This window comes from Lolium rigidum, chromosome 3 (genome assembly GCF_022539505.1).
Source record: "Lolium rigidum isolate FL_2022 chromosome 3, APGP_CSIRO_Lrig_0.1, whole genome shotgun sequence".
Classification (NCBI taxonomy): Eukaryota; Viridiplantae; Streptophyta; class Magnoliopsida; order Poales; family Poaceae; genus Lolium; species Lolium rigidum.
Genome location: NC_061510.1, coordinates 213,722,338 through 213,730,017, shown reverse-complemented (window position 1 = coordinate 213,730,017; position 7,680 = coordinate 213,722,338). Strand labels below are relative to the sequence as shown.

At 42.1% G+C, this 7,680-nt stretch overlaps 1 pseudogene; it reads left to right on the top strand.

Moving 5' to 3' along the window:
* Positions 1-336: 336 nt before the first annotated feature.
* LOC124698939 lies at positions 337-1,866 on the top strand (annotated as a pseudogene).
* The last annotated feature ends 5,814 nt before the right edge of the window (positions 1,867-7,680 follow it).

Below are 7,680 nucleotides of genomic sequence, written 5' to 3'. Positions count from 1 at the left end.
ATTCATCTTAATTAGTCTAAGAAAAAGTTTTTGTTCCCCCTAATTTTTGCATTATGGACAAATAAACAAGGTTGCAAAAGTGGGGCGTTACACCAGCCCCGGCGAGTAGGGACTCCAGCTAATCAATCGTGACACACGCGCACGCAAAAAATGAGTGTGAAGTCTGTAGCCTCACATTCCATCTTACCAGCTTACTGACGCCAAATTTCTATTTATATGGCTTTGCGAGCCTCCAGTTGGGAACTCACGAGATCCAAAGCTAGTAGAAGTCTTTAAGCAATTTAGAGGCCACCGATAGGAGTGTGAGCAAATCAGAGCAGCAACGCCGACGCGACGATGACTTGCCCGCCGCCGTCCCAGGGAAGCTCATCACGGTGCTGAGCATCGACGGCGGCGGCATCCGCGGCCTCATCCCGTCCACCATCCTCGCCAGCCTCGAGGCCAAGCTCCAAGTACGACCGTCCGTCCGTAGCTCCTCGGTGCATCGTCGTACGTCGTCCTAGATAGATAGATTGATTGATTCCGAGGGAGTGCTTTGTTTTGCAGGAGCTGGACGGGCCGGACGCGCGCATCGCAGACTACTTCGACGTGATCGCCGGGACGAGCACCGGCGCTCTGGTCACGTCGATGCTGGCGGCGCCGGGCGAGAACAAGCGTCCCCTCTTCGCCGCCAAGGACATCAACAAGTTTTACCTCGACAACGGGCCCAAGATCTTCCCTCAGGCGAGGTACGTCGTAGAAAGGTCTTAATTTCATGCCGCTCGATCGCTTCGTCCGACTAATAATTAATCGGTTCGGCCGACTGCAGGTCCGGGTTCCTGGCTCCGGTAACGTCATTGGTTGGCTCGCTGCTGGGTCCCAAGTACGACGGCAAGTACCTGCATGACAAGATCAAGAGCCTCACCAACGACGTGACCTTAGCCGACACCCTCACCAACATCATTGTGCCGACGTTCGACGTCAAGTTCCTGCAGCCGATCATCTTCAACACGTACGAGGCCAAGAAGAACCCGCTCAAGAACGCCCATCTGTCGGACATCTGCATCAGCACGTCAGCGGCGCCCACCTACTTCCCCGCACACTACTTCAAGACCCAGGATCCTTCGGGCAAGCTCCCCGACAGTGAGTACCACCTTATCGACGGTGGTGTGGCCGCTAACAACCCCACCATGGCCGCCATGTCCATGATAACCAAGGAGGTGCTGTCCCGGAACCCGGACTTCAACCACGGTAAGCCTGCCGAGTACGACAACTACCTCATCATCTCCTTAGGTACCGGCTCGCCCAAGCAGGCGGAGAAGTACACCGCGCCGGAGTGCGCCAAGTGGGGCCTCCGCGAGTGGCTCATCGACGGCAGCTTCACCCCTATCATCGACATATTTTCACACGCCAGCGCTGACATGGTTGACATCCACGCCGCCGTGCTCTTCAAGGCTCTCCGAGTTGAGAAGAACTACCTCCGCATCCAGGTGGACTCACTCGTTGGGGACACCGCGTCAGTGGATATCGCCACCAAGAAGAACATGGAGGCGCTGATTCAGATTGGTGAAAGTTTGCTCAAGACGAAGGTGTCCAGGGTGAACATCGACACAGGGAAATACGAGGTCGTCGACGACGAGGGAACTAACGAGGAGGCGCTCGCGCGCTTCGCTACGAAGCTCTCTGAAGAGCGCAAGCTGCGCCAAGCCAATCTCAATTCCTACTAGCAGAGACTGATATAGCAGAAACGAATAAGCAGCATCAGCTAGCACAAGAAAATGTTGGATCGACCGATAAAGTGTTCTAGTATTGTAATGTGAACGAATGATTAGTTGTTGTAATCATTCATTTTACTTGAATAATAATTAAGTGAAAAAGGGTGAAGCACGTCTGCACGTGTAAGTCAACTTCGACGGCACTGTATGCACTGTATTTAAATTAGTGAAGCATAGATCTCGGCGCGCACTATTCAAGACGTTGCACCGCGATATCTACAACCTTATCCTGCCAATAATATACTAAGGCAAGACGCACGTGTGCCTGAAGCGGTCACAAACGGGAATTCGATAAGGCTGATCATAGTGGTAAGTATCATATAGTAGTATCATGCATATGATATTTGTGTATGATACTATCTCTATAGTGGGTAGTATCATATAGTAGTATCATAGCCATGCTATATTTATTGTTTTTTAGAATCTCAATGCAAATTTGTGTTCAAGATTTGTTTGGCATTAAATTTTCTTACTCTAATCTCCTCTCTCCTCCTTAATTAGCTGCCACGTCATCATTTTTGTGGGACCAATATGCATGATACGAGCTATGATACTAGCACTATAACCAGCCTAAAAGGACATAAGAAAACCTATTACCATTCAGATCTTTTTTCAGGTTTTGGCCACCTGGGAAGCTGTAAGAAATACGTATCCAGTTAACTCTGGAGATGGATCGGAAGATGCTTGGATTTGGTTTTGGGAGCTCACGGGGGTTTCTCCTCTAAATCGGTATATAAATCATACTGTGCACAACCATCCGATGTGCCTCGGCGAATGACTTTAAAATTTATTAGAGTTCGTCAATTTTGTGTAGTCTAGAATATAAATTAGTTTTTGTTGAGATTTTACACCAGTGTAGCATATATCATTGGCTATCTCTGGAATTTTATTTTAAAAATTTTAAAACTTTGAAATACGAATTTCGAGTGCTTGCAAATAAAGGGTTACATATAGCTCGGTCTCCATTTTAAGTTTCCCATTCATGTACGCCCCTCCGCTATAAATTTGTAGCATGCCTCAACATTCGGGGAAGAATCTGGACTACATATCGTCTTACTAAGCGTGGTCTAACACATTTTTTCTCGAAATGGGAATACCCCGGCCTCTGCATCAATTGATGCATACGGCCTCATTTATTTCATTATTTGGTATCGTGTCTGTTACAATTCAAGGATCACATAAGGTCGCTACATGAATCAACCATCGAAATAAAACTAAGAGATACGTGATATGTCTAATCAACATGTCACTCTAAAAACAGGTCGCCAGCTGAACTGGTTGAACAAATCCCGAGAAACCATCTCCAAACGGCTGCACCCAATAGCCATATCCTGTCGCCGCTCCTCCGGCTGTAGCAAGGACCACGTACGGATCCAGTGTGTAGTGAGGGGAATAACCTGCAAAAAAGATATTTTGTTTGTTTTGTTAAACACATAGTCATTCCTAGTGTTCCATATAGCCCATATTAGTGCACAAGCTCCAACTTGGATTTGCATTTTTTCATGTTTATCAACACCCAACAGCCAGTCACCGAAGAGATGTGTAATATTGTTGGGAGGTGTGATATTCAAAGCTATGTGTATTATGCGCCACATAATTTTAATCAGCGGGCAAGATATAAAGAGATGTTCTATTGTTTCATCTTGATTACAAAAGCAACATTTCAAACTACCGTGCCAATTACGCCTCGCTAGATTATCTTTTGTTAGAATAACTTTGCGGTGAAGAAACCACATAAAAATTCTTATTTTTAGTGGTACTTTCAACTTCCAAATATCCTTATGCAAAAATTGAGTGTTGTCATTCATGAGATCTAAATATAGTGATTTTACTGTAAAAACACCATTACTTGTCAACTTCCAAGTAAAATTATCTTCTTGATCATTTAACTGGATATGCATGAGCCGCTCAACAAGGTGTAGCCACCGTCCCCATCTATTTCCTGTAAGGCTTCTCCTAAACCGAATATTAAGGGGAGGGGTATTAGTTAGGACAGAGGCTACCGTGACATTTTTGTTTTGCACTATGTTGTAAAGCGAGGATATTGAATGGACAGAGGTTCATTACCCAACCAAGAATCTTCCCAAAATCGTGTTTCCAACCCATTTCCTACCTGAAATTGACCTCTACTGAAGAAATCATCTTTCACTTTCATTAAACCCTTCCAAAACGGTGAGTCCGAATCTTTTGTTTGAACCTGAGATAGTGGTTTTGAATGCAAGTATTTGTTCATGATTAACTCATGCCATACCCCGTCTCCATGAAGTATTTTATATAGCCATTTAGTAAGGAGGCATTTATTCTTAATTTCTAATACCTCAATGCCTAGACCACCTTGGTCCTTGGGCCGACAAATGATATTCCACTTTGTAAGTCTGTACTTCTTCTTCAGACCATCACTATCCCAAAAAAATCTTCTACGAAAAAAGTCTAATCTCTTTCGTACCCCCTTAGGAATTTCAAAGAAAGATAACATGAACATGGGTAGGTTTGTGAGAACTGAGTTAATAAGAATCAATCTATCCCCATAAGATAAAAGTTTACCCAACCAATTCGCAAGCTTCCTTTCAAAGCGATCCTCAATCGGTTTCCATTCACTATTCTTGAGCTTAAGGTAATGAATAGGTATGCCTAGATATTTTAGTGGAAATGAGCCTGCCTCACATCCAAAAGATTTGTATATTCATTTTCTGCTTCTTTGGCCTGACCAAAGCAATAAATTTCACTCTTGTGATAATTTATTTTCAGTCCCGATAGTTGCTCAAAAAAGCTAAGTATCAATTTCATATGCATAGCCTTATCAAAATCGTGTTCCATGAAAATAATCGTATCGTCCGCATATTGAAGAATTGAGACTCCTCCTTCAACTAAGTCTGGAATTAGGCCACCTATCTGTCCATCCTCTTTTGCTCTTGCAATTAGGATGGCCAAAATGTCCGCTACGATATTAAAAAGAATTGGTGATAACGGATCACCCTGTCTTAATCCCTTTCTAGTTTGAAAGTAGTGGCCTAATTGATCATTAACTTTAATTCCAACACTTCCTTTACTCACATACTTGGTTGATCCATTGACACCATGTCGGATCAAAACCTTTCATGCGTAACACTTGTTGAAGAAAGTCCCATTTAACTTTATCATACGCCTTTTCAAAATCTATTTTCATAATTACTCCATCTAATTTTTTACGATGAATTTCATGAACAGTTTCGTGGAGCACCAGGACTCCTTCCAAGATATGACGACCTGGCATAAATGCCGTTTGCGTAGGCCTAATCACTTTGTGCGCAATGCCCGTAATTCTATTTGTACCTACCTTGGTAAAAATTTTAAAACTGACATTTAGTAAGCATATTGGGCGGTATTCTTTGGATCTGAATTGCATTCTCTTTTTCGGTAGCAAAATGATATTCCCAAAGTTTAATTTGTGCAGCGGTAACCTTCCTTGTTTGAAATCAGCAAAGAGAGCTAAAAGGTCATGTTTAATAATCTCCCAAAATGACTGATAGAATTCAGCTGGAAATCCATCCGGTCCCGGGGCCTTATTCTTCTCCATCTGCATTATTGCCTCATGAACCTCCTTCTCTGTGAAGTCGGTGATGAGAATATTATTTTCTTGGTTAGTTAACTTAGGAATGTCACCATTCACCGATTCCTCTAGACAGACATTGCTTGGTTCAGGATCCCCAAAAAGACTCTTGTAATAATCAGTGATATACCTCATGAGGTCACATAAAGGAAAAGTTTATTTTCTGTAACGCAGCTCAAGAGGATGTGAAGCATTTGTTCATGAGCTGCAGGGCCGTTGATATTACTAGATGAATATGCGCGCTTCGCCGCGCCGTCTGCATTTCATTGTTGCATGGCCTGTTTTGTGCGGTGTAACAGTGCATGTCACTCTTTTCTTTGTGTGGTATGGAGCGGTGACTGTGGCATGACATGCGGGCTGCACGTGTGAATGGGGTCGTCGTTGTGCGGTGAGAACAACAATGAACAAACTTGTTAGCTCCCTCAATGATATCCAAAGAACCAAAACGCCATGGAAAGTGTAAATAAAAAATGAAAATGACAAAAGATCCCGATAATGAGGATGAGTATGGGGAATATATCGAGTGAGGGTGGGGACCACTGATACAAAGATAGGCTTCTTGTATACATAATACTATATTTGTCTAACCGTTGCCCTGAGATAACATGATTATATCAACTATAAAACTGCAAGGTGCCACAAGCACACCGAGAAACAACCCAACAAGATAGTAGATCACCCAAGTCCACAAATGTAACCGCTTGCAAGAAAAAAGTAAAGCCAAAGTTGGAAAAAATATCTACTTGATTGCATAATTACTAATCTAAGACGCTACACCCTAAAAAGTTATCTATCTTTGAAAAAGGGCACATAGTTAGTTGGTAGAAGAAACACTACAACATAGTATTGATCAGTCTCAAGAGTATATTAATCAAGAGAAGCTTATGAACCTACATTAGAATAGTATTATAAAAAAAGCAAAATAATATATAAAGCATAGCCTAACATTGAGAATTCAGCTAGAGCTTTTGTTTATTGAGCTTTCATTTTCGTATTTATTATTCATATAGGATTCAAAACGCATGGGATATCTCACTGCTGTAGGTAATCAGAAAGGAACAATAAGTAAAGGTAATCAGAAAGGAACAATAAGTAAACATACTCTTACAACATGACAAACAACGATTCAGCTCTCACAGACTAACTAACAAAAACAAACAGAAAAGATTCAGTGGAAGCTTTTGATTTTTTAACTGGGGAATTTCATTAATTATCAACACTTTACAGAGATAGATCTGAACGGCAACAGTGCATGTTCTGAAAAAACAACTCTCATTGATCATAACCCAGATTCTGGAGAATAACTTAAGCCCTAAAAGCAATACTTCTATCAAGCATCCTAAGTGCCAGCCTAACCTGATGATACACTCGATAGTTGTGGCGCCTCGGAATGTGATAGATCCTCCTGTGACCGAATGATGAACTATTGAATATGGCTGCTAACTGGGGAGCGATCTCCCATTGACCTAGAGCTGATATGAAATCATTGGCTGCAGCAGCGGTAATATCACTCTATTGTCCATGAACCAATCTTCATCTTGGATGCATAGAATTGCTCCAATATGAGTTCCGAGTTGCAGCCCAAATGCTTTGGGTTGAAGTGCCAAAGAGACCTTCGGCGAGACTACATAGACATGGAGTTGGGATCAGTGTGGAGTTACAAAGTTTTGGATGACAATTACCAAACCTATATGTGTTGTTTGTTGACCTGAGTTAAGCTTCCAGACTGCATCGACTTGTATAAGTGGGCATGCTAAAGTATTCAAAATTGAGCTGAGGCACCAGGTTGGATGAGTTCTTGGCGATCGCCAAGACTTGGGGCTGAAGGGGCTTGCAAGAGAGCCACTGTGACCTGAACCTGAAGCACAAATAAACAAAATTGTCATAATTTTTCAGAAATTGCACAACCTGAATACTTTATAATTGATATGCAATGATGGCATGGAGCATTTATATGCTAATGTTTTTTCATAATTATAAGCTCACAAAAAGTTCCAAAAAGGGCAACAACTCATAAAACTCCTTCAGCCAAAAAAGGTCGATAGCTCACAAAAATCCATTAAAAAAATCATCTGAGCATACTATTCTAGTACTGAAACCTACAACCTAGACAACCATTGAAATCAAAGTTGGAAGTATAATATAACTGCTAACTGAACAATCAGAAGTTAAGTAGAAAAACAATTAATAAGTCACACAAATATGTCAGCGAGAGCACATGAGGACTATAGACCACACTTGTTTTTGCCAAGAAATACCAGATCAGATCCAATGTTGGAAGAAATCAGAATGACCAAATAAACATGTGATGTGCAGTAGATCTAGCAACCTATTGCA